This window comes from Culex quinquefasciatus, chromosome 3 (genome assembly GCF_015732765.1).
Source record: "Culex quinquefasciatus strain JHB chromosome 3, VPISU_Cqui_1.0_pri_paternal, whole genome shotgun sequence".
NCBI lineage: Eukaryota > Metazoa > Arthropoda > Insecta > Diptera > Culicidae > Culex > Culex quinquefasciatus.
This window is the reverse complement of record NC_051863.1, coordinates 67031281-67050704: the sequence shown is the minus strand read 5'-3', so window position 1 is coordinate 67050704 and position 19424 is coordinate 67031281. Positions and strand designations below refer to the sequence as shown.

The 19424-nt window shown below is 34.9% G+C and overlaps 1 protein-coding gene across 1 annotated transcript in view; it reads left to right on the top strand.

Annotated features, from left to right (window-relative positions):
• Nucleotides 1-4651: 4651 nt before the first annotated feature.
• LOC6032521 overlaps nt 4652-19424 on the top strand; it is a 290364-nt gene continuing 275591 nt past the window's right edge. The window contains exons 1-2 of the mRNA XM_038260848.1: nt 4652-4702; nt 8985-9456. The gene's annotated coding sequence lies outside the window, so the exon portion shown is untranslated. The remainder of the gene's footprint in view (nt 4703-8984; nt 9457-19424) is intronic.

The following is a 19424-nucleotide window of genomic DNA, read 5'->3' as shown; positions in this document are numbered from 1 at the left end:
TATTCAACTCAATTTGACATAATTCAACTTAGTTCACTCAGTTCTACAAAATTTTACATTTTTTTAAATAAAAATTAACTAAATATAATAAAAATAAGTAAATTTCACAAAATTTAACTAAATTTAATAGAATTGACCTTATTTCATGTAAATATACCTTCACCTTATTTTGTAAACTCATTTTAACAAATTAAGCCATTAGAACCAATGAGACCACTTGAAAGTCATGTAAACATACTAACCCAACTTATATTTATCTTAGCATGAAAATTAGTTTAAGTTTATTTTTTATATTTTTTTAACATTCCAACTCCTAAGCCCTTCAAAATGTTGGAACGGCAAATTCAACTCGCTGGTTCTCGGGCATAACTCAAGCAGTCGGGAAAATTATTTTTTTCTAGTGATTTGTTAGGATGTCTAGTTGATCCTAGAATTTTGCAGAACTCAATTTGCGATCAAAAACTTCGTTCCAACTTTTTTTTTCGAATGTAAATAAAAATTGCCAGAAATTCCCCGGAGGCAGTCGTTTTAAAAAAGTTGGAAAGATGTTTTTGATTGTAGAAATTACAGATTTGTTCTGCAAAGTTATAGGATCATCTAGACATTCTTACAAATCACTGGAAACAAGAATCGTCACGATTGGTTGAGTTATGCCCGAGAACCAGCGAGTTGAAGCAGCAAAATTAAATAAACAGGTTGATATTTTATTTCCCAGATTTTTTTACCTTTTACAACTCCTCATCTTTTTAAGGTCGAGGGACATAAAATTCAAAAAAAAAATCAACGGCTTTAACTAAATTAAATTGAAGCAGAAAAATAAAAAAATGAAAAATTTGTATGATAAGAATTGACATACATGTTTAAACTTTTCAATTGGCTTTGAAAAGTGTTATTATTAAATCCATTCTTTACTAATAAACTAAACTGAAAAATCATGAATTTGTATAGTAAAGAAAATAAAACAAAACTTGTACGACAACATTGTAACGTCTTAATTCACCACCACCACCGATCAACGTGATTAGATGAAATCACGGAAGGGGGCAAACACTAATGAACCCCGCCGAACCAACATGCCAAAACATGGGTTCTCGACTTTACGAACACAACGTGACCAAATCAACAGTAAATCAACGGCGATCTGTGCGACGACCCCCAAAAAAGTTCTCGCGACGGACTATGACCTCCAGGAGGCACGGAAGTTCTAACCAAGCTAAGCTCAAGAAGGGGTGGTGACTTCAACGGCAATTATCAGCCCCAACAGTCCGCTCAAGACTTGGGAGAGGTTGAGAAAAGCTGCCAAAGTTGAGACCCTCGCTCGATTCACGTGGCGTTCGGCGTTGGATCACCGACCGGCATAATTAAAATAATAATGAAAATCTCATAAAAGTAAAATAAACAGCAACTGCCGAGGGAAATTGTAGCACAACACAAATGCATGGGAAAATTGGCCCGGTCCAGAAGAAAGAACTCCATTGTTGGTGCTGTTGTTGCAGCATTGTTTGGGCTTAAGCCATTGTCGGATTGGCGCACGACTGTGTTCGGCTTAACTTCGGCTTGAGAGCAAATTGAAGAGAAGAGAGAGGAAAATGTGAGGGAAAAAACTCTTGAAGGAAACATTTCCAAAGAAAATAAACGCTGAGAGAGAGAGAGAGACTCACCGTGAAAATTATGTGTGAGAGAACAAAAGAAACATAACGCAAAAAGTAATGCTGATGGTGGTGGATCCATAAATGTGGAAAAGATAGGCTCGCAAAAGCAAGGGAACAGCGTGGATCGCGAGAGAAAGAGAATTTAAATTGCTGTTGTGGATTTGCCTTGTTGCTTAATATAACAACTGAATTCCACTCTCTAATTTGCTAATCTTTGGTAACTTTTAACTTTTAACTTTTAACTTTCAACTTTCAACTTTCAACTTTCAACTTTCAACTTTCAACTTTCAACTTTCAACTTTCAACTTTCAACTTTCAACTTTCAACATTCAACTTTCAACTTTCAACTTTCAACTTTCAACTTTCAACTTTCAACTTTCAACTTTCAACTTTCAACTTTCAACTTTCAACTTTCAACTTTCAACTTTCAACTTTCAACTTTCAACTTTCAACTTTCAACTTTCAACTTTCAACTTTCAACTTTCAACTTTCAACTTTCAACTTTCAACTTTCAACTTCCAACTTTCAACTTTCAACTTTCAACTTTCAACTTTCAACTTTCAACTTTCAACTTTCAACTTTCAACTTTCAACTTTCAACTTTCAATTTTCAACTTTCAACTTTAAACATTCAACTTTTAACTTTTAACTTTTAACTTTTAACTTTTAACTTTTAACTTTTAACTTTTAACTTTTAACTTTTAACTTTTAACTTTTAACTTTTAACTTTTAACTTTTAACTTTTAACTTTTAACTTTTAACTTTTAACTTTTAACTTTTAACTTTTAACTTTTAACTTTTAACTTTTAACTTTTAACTTTTAACTTTTAACTTTTAACTTTTAACTTTTAACTTTTAACTTTTAACTTTTAACTTTTAACTTTTAACTTTTAACTTTTAACTTTTAACTTTTAACTTTTAACTTTTAACTTTTAACTTTTAACTTTTAACTTTTAACTTTTAACTTTTAACTTTTAACTTTTAACTTTTAACTTTTAACTTTTAACTTTTAACTTTTAACTTTTAACTTTTAACTTTTAACTTTTAACTTTTAACTTTTAACTTTTAACTTTTAACTTTTAACTTTTAACTTTTAACTTTTAACTTTTAACTTTTAACTTTTAACTTTTAACTTTTAACTTTTAACTTTTAACTTTTAACTTTTAACTTTTAACTTTTAACTTTTAACTTTTAACTTTTAACTTTTAACTTTTAACTTTTAACTTTTAACTTTTAACTTTTAACTTTTAACTTTTAACTTTTAACTTTTAACTTTTAACTTTTAACTTTTAACTTTTAACTTTTAACTTTTAACTTTTAACTTTTAACTTTTAACCTTTAACTATAACAATAAACAATAAACAATAAACAATAAACAATAAACAATAAACAATAAACAATAAACAATAAACAATAAACAATAAACAATAAACAATAAACAATAAACAATAAACAATAAACAATAAACAATAAACAATAAACAATAAACAATAAACAATAAACAATAAACAATAAACAATAAACAATAAACAATAAACAATAAACAATAAACAATAAACAATAAACAATAAACAATAAACAATAAACAATAAACAATAAACAATAAACAATAAACAATAAACAATAAACAATAAACAATAAACAATAAACAATAAACAATAAACAATAAACAATAAACAATAAACAATAAACAATAAACAATAAACAATAAACAATAAACAATAAACAATAAACAATAAACAATAAACAATAAACAATAAACAATAAACAATAAACAATAAACAATAAACAATAAACAATAAACAATAAACAATAAACAATAAACAATAAACAATAAACAATAAACAATAAACAATAAACAATAAACAATAAACAATAAACAATAAACAATAAACAATAAACAATAAACAATAAACAATAAACAATAAACAATAAACAATAAACAATAAACAATAAACAATAAACAATAAACAATAAACAATAAACAATAAACAATAAACAATAAACAATAAACAATAAACAATAAACAATAAACAATAAACAATAAACAATAAACAATAAACAATAAACAATAAACAATAAACAATAAACAATAAACAATAAACAATAAACAATAAACAATAAACAATAAACAATAAACAATAAACAATAAACAATAAACAATAAACAATAAACAATAAACAATAAACAATAAACAATAAACAATAAACAATAAACAATAAACAATAAACAATAAACAATAAACAATAAACAATAAACAATAAACAATAAACAATAAACAATAAACAATAAACAATAAACAATAAACAATAAACAATAAACAATAAACAATAAACAATAAACAATAAACAATAAACAATAAAAAAAAACAATTTAATGTTGACCATGAGGAAACCAAAAAGCAGTTAGGTAAAATTTGGTTGCCGGAGTACGGAGTTATAATTGAAAATGTTTACAGTAGTCGGGCACGTATGTGTGACAAAACGTCCTCTGAATAAATTCCCTTTGGCCAGCTGTCACACTTGCAAGAATTTTCAGGGTGTGTCGAAATAACAAATTTTGGGGAACTGTGAGTGATGATGAGGAATTGAAAGCTGCACAAATTGGCTTCCTCAACTCAGTTTGGCCCAAAATGAACGTGAGGCGAGATGCACGATCACGAGGACCTCCTGACATTACAAAAAAAAAAAAAAAACTACGGATCTCCTCCTACGTTCTTCCGATCATGATCCTCGGCAGATCTTTTTCCACCTTTTATTCCCCTCGCGATCGCACCGCATGTTTTATGCTGCTCGGCGAGATCACCTACTCGTAATGAAAACAGAAACAAACAAAAAGAAAGAAAGGAATAATAAAACCCCGACGAAACAAAAGCCCAAAACAACGCGCAATCCGAGAGGTTACGACGCGCACCCCGGCCTGGCCAGCGCCAAAGTCGCTTCGTCAGTACGCTATCAGCTGCAACCCGGTGCGGACATTCTTCGGGGTGCTTTTTTTTCGTGAGTGCGCGTTGGCTGACCCCTCGTGCTTTTGTTTACGTTGTTCAAGAAGGTACAAAAAAAAAAGTAACGACTTTTTCCGTTATCGCCGGTTTTGTCTCCACGCAACTTTCGTCGTCGCCGGGGTTCTGTCAGGTGTAAAGGGGGCTTCCAAGGGAGAGGGGATCGGACCAGGATTTACGACCTCAGAACCTATTGGACCGGAAGCGAAGCCTGAAGCCTTGCGTTGGAGGAAGTTGGAACGGAAATTTGATCGATCAGCGTCGTTGGTGGTGTGGTTCCAATGGTCGTAAAGGTAAGAACAAGATTGTCCGTCAGACCTGGACGCAAACGCAAAATTTTGCGCCTGTCATCATAGCCTGCCAGCCATCCACCATTGGACAAAGCAACCCCTGTAGATTGTTCGACTGACAGTTGTTGGAAAAATCGAACTGGCACAGCGTTCTGCGTTCACCACTGCGTCGAACGGACAATCTTGTTCTTAGCTTAAGTCACCTTTGGCTGTCAGTGCAGTGCAGTGTTGGGAAAGTTTGACAGTTTGAGATGCCGATAAAGAGCCGTTGCACAATTGAGTGACGGAATGCTGTACCGTTGTTGTTGACGTCTTTGTCGTCCCGTGTCAGGTGATTGCTGTTAACCGTTGTTACTCGTTAAAACAACAAGCCGAATAGTGAGAAGCAAAGCAAAGACTGTTTGGGTTTTGATGGATGTGTGAACTTATAATTGCAGTTTGAAAGTGCGCCAAGTGCGCATGGTCGTCGAGCGCGCCCCAGTCAGTGAGTCGACGTGTGACAAGCCGTGTGCCGGGGGTTTGTTTATAAACGAAAAATAAGCTCCCGTTGCCTTGGAGACTGTGCGAACCGCGGGTGTTCGCGCGGTTGCTGAATGGCAAAAGTGACGAATGTGATACCGTGTAATGTTATGTAGCTGAGATGCACAAGAATTTAAATCTGATTGGTCTAGAGAAGGTCCACTGTGGCGGGTTTCCATTCGTCAGGCAGCAAATCTAGCAAAACAATGCCAAAGGGCCGTTGTGGGTTTGTAAACAAAGAGTGTATCCCTTTCATGGCAGATGTAAACAGCCTCTAGCAGGACACATTCTTTGTTTACAAACCCACAACGGCCCTTTGGCATTGTTTTGCTTGAAATAACCATTTCTCGGATTAGTTTTCAAAAAGACGTAAGAGACAATGGTAAACAAAGCCTTTTTTGCCTCGGTATTCGACCTACCTACGAAAAACCAATTTGAAAAATGCTTAAGATTGTTAATCTACACCCAAAGGAAAAATATACAGTCGACTCTCTGGCTGTCGATCTTCTCGATATCAATAATTCTCCATTTATCGATGAATTTTTCAGTCCCTTCAATCTGCATACTTCAATTATCTTCATTCCTCGATATTTTCCCTTGCTTGAAGGATCTCTTCCTCGACGGTCCCTTGGATTATGTTTGCTTTAAAAATCTCTTCCGGTTGTCAATAATTTCACTTTCTCATGGCTTGCATAGACATTTTTCTTGGCGAAACGAAGGGTGTTTGACATTAGTTTGTTTTCGTTTGATGGACGTTGCCATGATTCTCTCCCATAGCTGGGTATCAAGAAAAAAATATTTTCAATCGAGTCTTCATTTTGCATCGTTCTGTAAACTGATGATTCTCTTCCTCGACGGTTCCTTGGATATTGACAACCAGAGAGTCAACTGTATATCAAAATCTGCAACAGTGGATTTGCTGCAGAAAATGTTACAAATACTGCAGCAAGCTCATAGCTCATTTTTGCCCGCGTGTAAACATGTCGTCTTCTGTCCAGAGAGAAGATTTTATTGGTGCTCTGTCCCTCTCAATTCATCAAGCGTCCACGGCGCGGTGGTAGCGTGTCTGACCAATAACCAAGAAGTTGATGGTTCAATCCTCGTTATGTATAGATTTTTTTCTCCAATACAATCAATCAGCCGTCGGTAATGTCGATAATTGTCGGTAACGGGCAAAAATGTCATACCCCTATATCGCAAAAAAATACATGAGGACAGATTTCATGCAGATGCTGATATACTTTCATGCCGCCATGCATCACAATGACTATAAATAAATGAAATTTAAAAACAATTTAGAGAAAAACGAAAAATAGTGTCGGAGGTCACTATTATGGCTCTTACGGCATTTTAAAAACTCTTCCAAGATTTTAGGTAAAGTCTTCACGGGTAGAAATAATACGACACATGCTCAACGATCTTCAACATTGTCACGAAATTAAATGTTTGGGTACCAAAATTTTCGCAACTTTTGTACCCAGACATGTATAGGTACTTGCTGAAATTTTGAAGTTATCGCAGTTTTAGTAAAAAAAGTTGATTTTTTGCCAATTTCGTCATTCTCCGGTTTTTGCACGCGGCGCGTCAAAAAAACACGGATTTTATTTAAAAAAAATCATATCTCGGAATCCTGTTAATGAACTCCTCTCATTTTTTGGTATGTTACGTAAAAATGTCCGGGGAATCCGATAAAAATATTTCCAGACATAGGCTCTTTGGTCCAGACACCGTCGAAACGGTATTTTAAAGTTTCATACGCCCTGTTAATATGTTAGGCTAGATTTTTGAAACTTCTTACTATTTTTCTTTAAAAGGCCAACTTATCACTTTTCATTTGCGTATAAGACAATTGAAATCAGTTAAAATGGCGAGGAGTTATGATTTTTCGAAAAAAGTGGTTTTTGCGAAAATCGACGAAAATTTCCATTTTTCAGACCGCCCCAACACGCCGTAGATCACCCTAATGGCCAAACAAAAAATACTGGTCTAATTATTTCGGCCAGGGAACCCCCAGAAAAAATTTGAGCCCGATCCGAGGACTTTTGTTTTTTTTTCATGCTGTTTTCGTGGAGAATTGCTGTATACATAAGACATTTTGAAGAAGTAATCAAGAAAAGAACTTTTGAAATCGTGAAATAGATTCATGAAATTATGAATTTAATTCACGAGTTTGATTGATCTTGACATATCGTAAATTTTTATCGTGTTTTAAATTTGTATTTTTACAATTTGGATTAGTTTTAGTGGATAAAGCTCAAACTTTTATTTTGCAGTGTAAGATAGACATTTACGCTGGAAAAAAAATGCAGTGCGAAGAAAATACATTCGAAGCTCGGTTGAAGGAATACTGTCTAGAGAGCCTATATGGAGAGGCGAAATGTCACTCTCAGGGTTCCAATCGAACTGTCAAATCTGGAACCCCGAGCAACAAGATCATGCAAGAAAAAGGTTGGAATTAATTTAAAATAGTTTTGGCAAAAAAACGAGACTTATAACAATTACAAGTATTGTAAAACTGTTGTTGATAATAATCTGGTAGTTTTTGTTATGTTTGTGCTTGTTCGGTATAAGAAAAGTGCCAGCTCGAAAGAAAAACTACAAGTTTTTCAACCTTAAATTTGAATTACTTTGGATGTTTGAAATTTTTCTCAGAACATTTCATTTCCCTATGTAGGTCCCTAATAATGTCGTAACATGATTGTAAATGATTTAAAATGATGCAAATCCCCCTAATTGGCAAATCTACGGTAGCTTGATTTTTTGGTAGACATTCTTAGTTTTTTTTTACCCTGCTTAGATAATGTTATCGAAATGATCTGAATAAAAAAAATAATATGTTTAATTGAAATTCAAGCAACATTCGACACTTTTGCCATTTTCGCTCACTTTTGGTTCGCAACCCCCATTTGCCACCCCCCGGCGACTCGCGACAACACTTCCGTTGAGGGAGGAGTGGTTGCCGGTCGTTGGCAAGAAACCTCCGGAGTCGGAAGAAGGAGGTACACAACTACCTCACAAAATGATAACAACCCCCAGAGGTTCGTTCAGTTCCCTGGTGAAGTTCTGCCGCGAAGCACCCACCCGTCTGTTTTCGTTGAGAAGTGGGTCGTCCACCTGCCGGGAAAAGCCCCCCCCCCCCCGCAAAATTTCCATTGAATAGTTTGGGAAAACTGGTAACTTTTGAAGGAAAGACAGTTTTTTTTTTGCGCGAAATAACCAACCACAAATGAGCCGGGCGTGAAATCTTTCGACAGTCCCCGGGCTAATTACGACCGGCCTTCGACGGTCTCAACAACAACGGCACAGCTTCGTCGGAGATCCAACGATCCGACCCGCCGCGCCATGGAGCACCAGAAGCTGTTTTGCGTGATCTTGGCGTTTGCCCTTCTGAGCGCGGTGGCCATTTATGCCATTTTCACCGTTGCTTTCTGGTTCTGCTGTGAAGAGTAGAAGAAGAAGAAATTGGCGATGATGATCCCATTTTCGGCCTAACGTGGCGCCATTTTCGACCCATTGCAGTGAGTGAGTCTTTGACACCTGGGAAGAACGAGTGGAAAAAAAAGTTGAAGAATTTCCGAAGATGATGTGTTCATCGAAGAAGTGACCACCAAATTCGTGTCCGACAAATATGAGCGGTGAAGGAGAAAATCATCATCATTAGTCGCTGAAACAACCAAAGAAGCCAAAAAGAAGAAAATAACAGAGGAAAACAAAGTATAGTGCGACCACAGAGTGCACTTTAGAGTGCAGTAGTTTCAATAACGGTCGAATCGTTTAAGGAAAAGTGAGTGAAGTGTGTGTGTTTGTGAGTGGTCTGCCACGTGGAGTGCGCCGAAAGTCGTTAGAGCCTACTACGATTTGAGGAAGGAAGGTGGCGGTAGTGGCCGGCACTAAAGTGTACTAATGCTGACTTCACCTGATCGTGGTGATTGTTTTGTGATTGAAGGATAATTAGCCGGGGATTTGCTGGCAGAAGCGAGAATATCTGAAGAAAGGTAAGAGCGTTGTAATTTTATTTTTATTATATTTAATGGTTAGAGTAAAAAGTTTAAAATTACATATAATTTAAACATTTCTTAAACATTTATCCTTCTATTGATTTGGTATTTTTTTTGTGGCCTCGTTAGCTCAAGCTTGAGCTCATGATTATTAGGGTTTTTGTTTCATATATTTTTAATCACGTTAATTTAGATTTTTCTCGATTGTTTATGTAAATCTATATTTGCTTTCCATTTTCATTTCGATTTCAGAAGCTTTTAGATGGATGAATGGAAAAAGTCACAAAAATTTTAAATACGAATAGTTTGTTAAAAAATAGAAATAGTAAATTACTAAATATTTTTAAAAGTCAGACATTATCTTTAAAAGAAACTGCTCATAATGAAGAATGAAAAAACTCACAAAAATAAGGATTTGTTTGTAAGAAAATAAATTTTACAAAAAATATTTAGAAGTCTGTTTCTGCATGCTAGAAAATTCCAAAAAAATATTACATATTTATGTTTTACTTTTTCCATATTTAACCTTTTGTCCTTTCGACTTTTTTCCATTCGACCTCTATTCGACTTTATGTCTTTCGACATTTTTTTGCACATCCGTAGCTATACAGTCCAGACTCGATTGTCCGAAACCCCGATTATCCGAATGTGTGTATGGGGCTTTGGATAATAGAACCATGGCTAACAATTTTTTTCTTGTTTTTTGACATCAAATTCAAGATTCTGAGACCTTATTTTTAAATGTGAATGGTTGATTACCTATTAAACTACCAAACGCATTTTCTCAAGATTTAATCACCGCCATTATGGTCGCTATCTTGAATCTAAAAAATCTAAATCACTTTAATTCACTTTTGAGGTCACACTTAAGCTTGACAATCCAAAATGGAACAAGGAAAACATTTTTTCCTGATTCGGTTATCCGAAGTGAAATTTTTCTAAGGCCTTCGGATAATTGAGTCTGGACTGTATCCTCATCAAAGAGCCGTTTCCTTATGAAAACATTCCATGAAAATATTTAAGGGGTTACATACATGAAAATTGGCTAAAATGTCAAGGTTTGGTATGAGTCCACATTAAATATTATTTAAAAATTGTTTTCAGGGCATTAAAATATAAATTTTCATCGGGGTAATTCTCTACCAACTCACACGAAATCGGGAAAAGTTGCCCCGACCCCTATTCGATTTGCGTGAAACTTTGTCCTAAGGGGTAACTTTTGTCCGTGATCACGAATCCGAGGTCCGGTTTTTGATATCTCGTGATGGAGGGGCGGTACGATCCCTTCCATTTTTGAACATGCGAAAAAAGAGGTGTTTTTTCAATAATTTGCAGCCTGAAACGGTGATGAGATAGAAATTCGGTGTCAAAAGGACTTTTATGTAAAATTAGACGCCCGATTTGATGGCGTACTCAGAATTCCGAAAAAATGTATTTTTCATCGATAAAAACACTAAAAAAGTTTTAAAAATTCTCCCATTTTCCGTTACTCGACTGTAAAAAATTTTGGAACATGTCATTTTATGGGAAATTTAATGTACTTTTCGAATCTACATTGACCCAGAAAGGTCATTTTTTCATTTAGAACAAAATTTTTCATTTTAAAATTTCGTGTTTTTTCTAACTTTGCAATGTTATTTTTTAGAGTATAACAATGTTCTACAAAATTGCAGAGCAGACAATTACAAAAATGTTGATATATAGACATAAGGGGTTTGCTTATAAAAATCACGAGTTATTGCGATTTTACGAAAAAAAGTTTTGAAAAAGTTGGTCATCGTCGATCATGGCCGTTCATGGTCACCCGCGACAGATACGGACGACGAAACAAAGAGAAACGCAAAAAGTAACTTTTTCAAAACTTTTTTTCGTAAAATCGCAATAACTCGTGATGTTTATAAGCAAACCCCTTATGTCTATATATCAAAATTTTTGTAATTGTCTGCTCTGTAGATTCGAAAAGTACATTAAATTTCCCATAAAATGACATGTTCCAAAAATTTGTACACTCGAGTAACGGAAAATGGGAGAATTTTTAAATTGTAATTGTAATTTGTTGCTTTATTGGATACGATAACTTGTAGTGTGTACTTTTTTAGTGTTTTTTCGATGAAAAATACGTTTTTTTCGGAATTCTGAGTACGCCATCAAATCGGGCGTCTAATTTTACATAAAAGTCCCTTTGACACCAAATTTCTATCTCATCACCGTTTTAGGCTGCAAATTATTGAATAACTACTCTTTTTTCGCATGTTCAAAAATGGAAGGGGTCGTACCGCCCCTCCGTCACGAGATATCAAAAAACGGACCTCGGATTCGTGATCAGGGACAAAAGTTACCCCTTAGGACAAAGTTTCACGCAAATCGAAGAGGGGTCGGGGCAACTTTTCCCGATTTCGTGTGAGTTGGTAGAGAATTACCCACACAGCAAAAAATTCGATGGTAAAATCGCATGCAAAAGCATGCACATCACATTCGTCAAAATAAACACTTAATATTACACACTGTATGTACAATTTTTGCAAACACAGAAAAAAAGTTGCAACCGACGTTATTCAAACCCAGCACCAACAGTAAGGGCTGGCGCCTTAGCCCACTCGGCCATCAGACCGATGAAAAGCTGTAAGGATAAATGCATATATGAGCTCGACATTTCGGTCATGTAGGTTTCCCATACTGATGGGCTACATATTTCAGGGTGTAAAATCACATAAAATTACATAAAATAATGCAATATTTATTTTACACCCAGGCCTTTTACACGCAGCTGGATTACTACTTTTTTAGCTGTGCAAGTACCTTTCATTTTTGAACACTACACGGATAGAAATCCTGTAAGCTAATCCGATAACTCTATGTTGTATGTATGTATGCAGCAATTCCATTTGAAAAGAGCCTGAACCGAAAAAAAGTTCTCCGATAGGGCTCAAAATTTTTCTGAGGGTTCCTTGGCCAAAATAATTAGACCCGTATTTTTTTGTTTGGCCATTAAGGTGACCTACATCCTACATTGGCTATTTGATAACAATAGTGAGAAGTTTCAAAAATCTAGCTTAACATTTGAAAAAGTCGCATGAAAACTTAAAATGGCGTTTTGACCGTGTCAGAACCAAAGAGCTTATGTCTGAAAATATTTTTATCGGATTCCTCGGAAAATTTCACATTGCATTTCAAAAATTGGCGATGTCGAACCGTTCGTTTCCGAGATATGATTTTTTGAAAATAAAAACTGAGTTTTTCGACGCGCCACGCGCAAAATCAGGAAAATGCCAAAAAATCAACTTTTTTCACGAAAACTGCGATAACTTGAAAATTTCAGCGATGACCTATGCATGTTAGGGTACCATTGTGTTATTTTTGTAATACGCATCTTTTGGTACCCTAACATGTAACCCCCCCCCCTTTTCTTTTGCGTCTAAGACTGCTGCAATCGGATGAAATGACGTGGAGATATGATTTTTTGAAAACGCTGTCAAAGGCAAACTTATGGGAAATTGGACGAAAAATCAAGTCTGTCATAAAGAAAATGCCAAAAACCACCAAAAAAGCTGAATTTTGAACATTTTTATTTTTAAAACCTCTGTAACTTCGCAAGGATTACGATTATGGAGACTTTTATGTAAAATTGTCTGGAGAATCGATTCCCCCCATCGGTTTTTGAAAATTTTGACGTTTCAAAAAAAAAAAAAGTTTTAGTAAATGATTTTTGTATTTTTTTTAGGAAAGACATACTATCCTGCATTTTTCGTGAGTCTTTTTGTAACATTTAAGGCTATTTCCTCAAAAATTTTGAACGAAAAAAAATCGTGACTTCACCTTAAAATTTAACATTTAAACATAACAATTTAAAAATCCCATAGAAGTGGCGTGTATTTTTCTTTCAGTGTATTTTTTTCAGAAAGCCCCCAATTTTCTACAAGTTTGTCTTTGACCACTTTTTGGTGCGATGCAACGGCTTCGAGATACAGTCATTTTTAAATTACAGAAAACAAAAATATCTAAATAATTTACGCCCTTCTCAAATGTCATTTTCGAGTACAATTGGCTCCATATATACAAAAATGGCTTATATAGGCCTAGGATAACATGTCTACAAAGTTTCATTGAAATTGGAGAGGGTCGGGTACAAAAGTATTAGAAAAAATCCTGATTTGAGCTGGAATTGCTCTTTAATCAAAATTCAAATTTTGCTAAAGAACCTTATCAAAAATATTGTTAGGTGCGGGTTGCACAGTCCTTCGAAAAAGTAGAACAAATAAAAAAATCTAATAGCGATTCTGATTTGAAAAGATTTCAAGCATTTCCATCTTTATCATGAAATTATAGACTCATTCGAAATCTCTAGACAACACACAAGAAATTCAATTCGTCTCTATTTCTCCAAACTCAGTAACGGCAAACATACCATGAAGGTCTCCACGGTGTTCAGCCACCACCATGAACTCCACTTCCACACCCCACCCAGCCGCGTCCAAATGAATCCGCCCAAACTAGCCGGGGTTAGACCGCCGCCGATCCGACCTCCAGCAGTCAGCAATCGTCCAGTCAGTCGGCACACAGTGTATAGGTAACGGTCAGCAATATCGATCCAAACAGCATCACGCACGCTCGCAGAGAAGAGCGCTTCTTCATTACCGACTGTCAAGGTTAATGAGTTGAAAATTTTACGCCAGCTTTGGCTCGGTACATTAATTAAATTGATTCGATGGAAAGCTTCCCCCCCCCAACTCTTGGCATCGATGTCGTCTGTTGGAGCGGATTTGCTGAAATGGTGAAATTGACCGGTTGATTTGAATTTTGAAGTCGGTTGGTTTCATCAGAACTTTTTTTGGTATCTTAAGATTGTTAATAAGTACACTTATAGCATGCCATCGTCCAAGACATTCCGGAATACCCGGGGGACCCGGTAATGACGTACCTAACAACCATCCGGAAGTATCCACTTTTCAACGTTGAAGTCAGCAACAGTCCGCAACCACGAGCCAAGATGTTTCAAGTTTAATTGAATTAGTTACGGTCGTCGTCGGTTGTAGGATACCTTCGCGAAGTTTGATGAGCATCGTTGTGTGCTGTGTTGTGGTTTGCAGAAATAATGAAGCGAAAATAGTTGGCAGATTCGCACGCCGACTCCAGTACAAAGGTTGTACTGGGCTGTAGAAAGTATTTCAAGCCCAATTTAGACGATGTTGTTGCCAAATCGGTTCGCGGAGAAATTTTCCTACTTGGTAACCTATAAACCTTTAGAAAGGCTTCCGAAATCTGGGTGGTACAGACCCGCTTTCAATTCTTTTGTGAACATCCGATAATGATGTTTGAAGCAGATCAACATGTGCTCTAACCCCGAAACTCGTTACAACTAACGGTTTACCTACAACCAATCAACAAAACAACGTCGGAGTGCCATCCAAGCTACAATGCCACGAAGTGGAACTAATTGATTGAGTTCAATGAAATAATCTAAGCCACTCTTTGAACAATGACAGCATAAGTTGCTTAACTTCGCAGAATATTTCGGTTAACTCACCCTGCTAGAAAATCAACCATCATCATGAAAGTTCAAACAACTGACGGGCGTCGTTGAATCTATTCGACAGAACTTGAACGAGGGTGGAATTGAAATATCATTGAAGGTGGGAATTCAAGTTGAAAACAGTTCGTAACGGCTGTCAATATCACTAACTTTGATATTGAATTAAGTTGTCTACTACGGATTCGTAATTCGTAAAATGATTAATCATTTCACAAATAAAAAAAAAGATCGTTTCGAGACCTAAAAACCAAAAACCTAAAAAAACAAAATTCAATTATCAATTTAAAGTCCTCCACTCGAATTCCCTTCACATGCTGCCCATCTTCTCTCTTCTTTTTCAAACCTGCTCGCCTTTAAACCGCAAACAGGTTGCTTCCACAAAGCAGAAACAGAACAAGAATGTGGAGGTATGCAATTTAAAAGTCCACCTGCACCTGCCACCGGAGGGTTGACGTAACACGCGGGAATCTTCCAACGCTAGCGGTGGCGGCGTGTTGTTTTTCGAAGTTTGCAGTTGATGACCATGCTGCTGCCGGTTCCCAACCAGAAAAATGACTTAAAGAGCGATGGTAGCGATGGAAATTGTAACGTGGGGTGACTTTGAACACTTTTATGATGGTGTTTGAAGATTATCAGAATTCCTGATTTTTATTAAGAATTTCGGAAGAAGTTTCCACGGTCCCAACACAAAAAGTGTATAAAATAAAAAATGTAAACCTTCATTGAAAAAAAAAAAATAAAAAAAAAATTTAAAAAATTAAAAAAAAACGTCTAAATTTAAGATTTCATGACTTTCAGATTTGATAAACAAATAAGCAATTCTCTCCAAGATTAGCCAATTTTACCATTTTCCATTGAATTTTTATTCACAAAAAAATTGAAAAAAAACGATATGAAAAAAAACATTAAGAGCGAGTTTTTCACCAATGTGTAACAGGTCGTATCGAGGTGCTCCGATTTGGATGAAACTTTCAGCGTTTGTTTGTCTATGTATGAGATGAGCTCATGCCAAATATGAGCCCTCTACGACAAAGGGAAGTGGGGTAAAACGGGCTTCGAAGTTTGAGGTAAAAAAAAAAACATAAAAAATCTTAAAATTGCTCGCATTTCCGTAAAACTTCATCAATTCCAACTCTCTTTGATGCATTCGAAAGGTCTTTTGAAGCACTTCAAAATGTGCCATAGACATCCAGGATTTGTTTGACTTTTTCTCTTAGCTTTTGCAAATTACTGTCAAAAATGGATTTTTTTAAACCTTAATATCTTTTTCCAACAGCCTCCAACACCCATACTCCCATAGGTCAAAAGATAGGCAAATTCATGGACTATAAGCCTATGGTATTAACTTTTTGGCCAATCGCAGTTTTTCTCATAGTTTTTCGATTTTTCTACAACAAACATTTTACAACGTTAGTTTTTGCCCTGTAGGCCTCCATAGCGGCACTTGTTGGTCTCAATTTTGTCATATTCGGAATTCTCGGACAATTTCACGTAAATTAGAAGTATTGGAGTTGTAAATTTGATTGGATAAATTGCCATTTAGAATGAATCAAAATATTTTTTAACAATTTGTTGGGTTCGGGGTAAAACAGGTTTTCGCTTACTTGATACAGCATTTGACGTATTGATCATAGGGTAAATAAAATCTATTTTTTTTCTAAAATGTTTTATTTAATTATTTTTTAAATCAAAATTGCAATTCCAATAAAATTGAAAAAAATTGTCCGAGAATTCCGAATATGACAAAATTGAAACCAAAAAGTGCCGCTATGGAGGCCAGCAGGGTAAAAACTAACGCTGTAAATTGTTTGTTGTAGAAAAATCGAAAAACTATGAGAAAAACTGCGATTGGCCAAAAAGTTAATACCATAGGCTTATAGTCCATGAATTTGCCTATCTTTTGACCTATAGGAGTATGGGTGTTGGAGGCTGTTGGAAAAAGATATTAAGGTTTAAAAAAATCCATTTTTGACAGTAATTTGCAAAAGCTAAGAGAAAAAGTCAAACCAATCCTGGATGTCTATGGCACATTTTGAAGTACTTCAAAAGACCTTTCGAATGCATCTAAGAGAGTTGGAATTGATGAAGTTTTACGGAAATGCGAGCAATTTTAAGATTTTTTATGTTTTTTTGACCTCAAACTTCAAAGCCCGTTTTACCCCACTTCCCTTTGTCGTAGAGGGCTCATATTTGACATGAGTTCATCTCATACATAGACAAACAAATGCTGAAAGTTTCATCCAAATCGGAGCACCTCGATACGACCTCTAGAACAAACCGAGCAATATTTACAAATACTGCCTCTTAATAACATTTTCTTTACGATACGATTATCGATTTATACGATTTTCAAGACCATACGGATATCAAATCTACATTTGTACCCGACCCTCTCCGATTTCAATGAAACTTTGTAGACATGTTATCCTAGGCCTATATAAGCCATTTTTGTGTATATGGAGCCAATTGCACCCGAAAATGACATTTGAGAAGGGCGTAAATTTTTTAGATATTTTTGTATTCTGTAATTTAAAAATGACTGTATCTCGAAGCCGTTGCATCGTACCAAAAAGTGGTCAAAGACAAACTTGTAGGAAATTGGACGGGCTTTCTGAAAAAAATACACTGAATGAAAAATAAACGTCACTTCTATGGGATTTTTCAATTTTTATGATTAAAAGTTAAATTTTAAGGTGAAGTCACGATTTTTTTTCGTTCAAACTTTTTGAGGAAATAGCCAAAAATGTTACAAAAAGATTCACGAAAAATGCAGGATAGTATGTCTGTCCTAAAAAAACACAAAAATCATTTACTAAACCTGTTTTTTGAAAAGTGATCTAAACGTCAAAACTTTCAAAAACCGATAGTGACAATCGATTCTTCAGACAATTTTACATAAAAGTCTTCATATTGACCATTGTCCTAAGTCCAATCCTTGCGAAGTTACAGTGGTTTTAAAAATAAAAATGTCGAAAAAAAAAGGTTTTTTAGTGGTTTTTGGCATTTTCTATATGACAGACTAGATTTTTCACACTCAAAAATATTTTTACCGGAAAGCTCGTCCAATTTCCCATCAGTTTGCCTTTGACAGCTTTTCAATTTGACTTGTTTTAATATTTACGTAAGATGATTTACTATCCAGATTTCTACCACACTGAAAAAAATATTCTGTTTTCAGTTATGAGTAATGTAATTAAGCTTATATCTGTAAGCCCATGCATCCAATTGAAAAGCTGTCAAAGGCAAACTTATGGGAAATTGGACGAGCTTTCCTGTAAAAATATTTTCGAGACTGAAAAATCAAGTCTGTCATATAAAAAATGCCAAAAACCACCAAAAAAGCAGTTTTTGAGATTTTCATTTTTAAAACCGCTGTAAATTCGCAAGGATAAGACTTAGGGCAATGGTCAATATGGAGACTTTTATGTAAAATTGTCTGGAAAATCGATTTCCACTATTGGTTTTTTTTTAAATTTTGACGTTTAGACCACTGTTCAAAAAATAAGTTTTAGTAAATGATTTTTGTATTTTTTTAGGACAGACATACCAACCTGCATTTTTCGTGAGTCTTTTTGTAATATTTTTGGCTATTTCCTCAAAAATTTTGAATGAAAAAAAATCGTGACTTTACCTTAAAATTTAACTTTTAATCATAAAAATTGAAAAATCCCATAGAAGTGACGTGTATTTTTCTTTCAGTGTATTTTTTTCAGAAAGCCTTTCCAATTTCGTACAAGTTTGTTTTGACTACTTTTTGGTACGATGCAACGTCTTCGAGATACAGTCATTTTTAAATTACAGAATACAAAAATATCTAAAAAAATTACGCCCTTCTCAAATGTCATTTTCGACTGCAATTGGCTCCATATACACAAAAATGGCTTATATAGGCCTAGGATAACATGTCTACAAAGTTTCATTGAAATCGGAGAGGGTCGAGTACAAAAGTACCAGAAAAATTCCTGATTTGAGCTGGAATTGCTCTAAAGTTTTTTTAATAGGTCCTGTTAACATATGAAAGACAATAGTTTGTAGGACCTTAAAAAAACTCTAGTACAATGTAATGTTGTTTTTCCCTTGTTCAGGAGGTCATCTAAGCAACTTCTGCTCTACGAAAAGTTTAACTTCTCTTGTTTTATATTTATCTTGTTTGATTTTTAATATTATATTTGCATTTATCTGGTTAAGTTTATGTTTGTTTTTGATAGAATTAGGCTAATTCTACCTCTTCCTATCATAACCTTTGGCTATACAGCAATTCCCCACGAAAACAGCATGATTCGAAAAAAAGTTCTCCGATCGGGCTCAAAATTTTTCTGAGGGTTCCTTGGCCGAAATAATTAGACCAGTATGTTTTGTTTGGCTGTTAGGGTGACCTACGCCGTGTTAGAGTGGTCCAAAAAAAAAGGAAATTTTCGTCGATTTTGGCAAAAAC